This window comes from Penaeus monodon, chromosome 21, assembly GCF_015228065.2.
Source record: "Penaeus monodon isolate SGIC_2016 chromosome 21, NSTDA_Pmon_1, whole genome shotgun sequence".
Classification (NCBI taxonomy): Eukaryota; Metazoa; Arthropoda; class Malacostraca; order Decapoda; family Penaeidae; genus Penaeus; species Penaeus monodon.
This window is the reverse complement of record NC_051406.1, coordinates 3,809,634-3,811,586: the sequence shown is the minus strand read 5'-3', so window position 1 is coordinate 3,811,586 and position 1,953 is coordinate 3,809,634.

Here is a 1,953-nt window from a genome sequence, read left to right as displayed (position 1 = left end):
TCGACGGGCAAAAGAGGCGAGCTCCGGGAAACGTCAGCAGCACGCCCGAGGCACTTACGTTGGGCCGAGGGTCTACTGCAGGACCGATGCAGGGGGGGGGGGGAAGGGGGTGCCTGCTTGGTTACTCGCCGCGGGACTGATGTGCTGTCTGCGGCAAATTGACTGTAAACAAGCCAACTGCACAAATCTAGGCTGTCCAAACATCTGCCACAGCGTGTCTTGGTGATAACGAGCTATTTGCCCACTTCAGTGCTCCCAGACCTGTGCTCTGCTTTCAACCACCTCACGCGAAATTGCATTATGACACCCTTGCTTGTCGTCACCGACGCCACCGAATGTCTGTCACTTGCGAACTCTTGAAAACGTGCAGGAAAATAGAATGGTAATCATGCAGTTATAAAATTACTTTCTTCGTACTGCGAGGCTCAGGGAGAAAGAAAGAAAATGAAAAGGCATTTGAAGTAACTAGATTTACCAAAAATATCCAAAGAGCAAGCAGTTTCAACATCTCAAAGCAACTCGTGTACATCACAAGCACAGTTTCTAGCGCGTCAGGCAAATGAACTACGATCAGCTAGACATATCACAAAGAGGCAGCTTCTTGGGCGACCCACTGCTTCAACAGGACAGCTGTCTCTAGAGCCTTGAGGTTCCCAAACTGGGGTTCGCGTAGGAATTTTCAAAGGGTACGACTGCGACTTGTAAAAAATACTTATTTTTACGTGTGCGTTATTTTCGGATTTCATGTACATTTTTGAAAAATTGTTTATCTTTTTTTCGGATTTCATGTACGTTTTTTAAAAATCTTATTTATCTTATTTTCTGATCCGGCAAGTTGCAAGATTCAATAGTTTCCTTTTTTTTTTTTGTACTGTAGTTCATTTAATACGTATTTTTGAAAAACCTAGACGGATATACGATATCACAAAGTGGTATGTACTTCGTGATGCAAAACTTCTAGAACCTGTTCGGCCTCAATTCAGGAACCGCTGTTCTTGACTGACCAGCGAAATCATAATTATTATTTCTGCAATAAAGGAACCGTATGCTCTTTTACAGTATTAGCAGAATGACGTATAACTAAGAAATGCCTAACCAACCAGAAAAAGCAAGGCATAAATCTTGAAAAACTTGGTTAAACAAATAATAATAAAGAATTCTCCATACCTACTCAGTCCATGCTGAAAATTGACCTGTATATGAACCCCTGGCTAACTTATAATGGCGAACTTTATCTTATAGAGCAAATGTAGTATATTGTCTACCATATTTCCATTAGACGTAATTATTTTTTTTTTTATGAGGGGGAAACAGCAAATTGCAGGAAAAGCAAAACAAAATAACATATACCCCCAGAACAGAAGAGCCAATCTAAGTCTTAATTTGCCTGTTTTCTGTTCAGTAAAAGTTCCTTATTCATGACACGTTCCTCTTGCATTACATTTGAGATCTCTTGCTTTGTCCTGGATTGCAAAGAATATATTCGGACCTGGAGCCTTGAGCAGAGAATTAAGCAAGATGTATATCTGGATTTTCTAAGATATCTTCTTCACAATTTCTTCCAAATATTGGCAACAAGTAGATCTCGCCCCCCCCCACACACACAAAGGGGGGGGGAGACAATCTCCTTTACATTCTTCTACTGCCCACAGCTTAGAAATGCTGGTTCACCAAAATGGAATTTCACTTCTATTTATGAATGCTTTTGCAATGTCTATGTAGAGACATACCGTTTACTCGTTATAGATAAAGTAATATATTGATGGGATGTTTTATGGGTAACTGGCGGGCGGGAAAGCTGCGCCTGCGGGTAACGGGATTTGGCCGGCGAGGGCAGTGCACGAAATGCCAGTAAATGCTATGTTATGAAATACATATACAAAGGGTGGCGCGTAGTGTTATTGAGAATAAGTTATGTTACAAATAATTTTATGTTGACACGCGAGATGAACT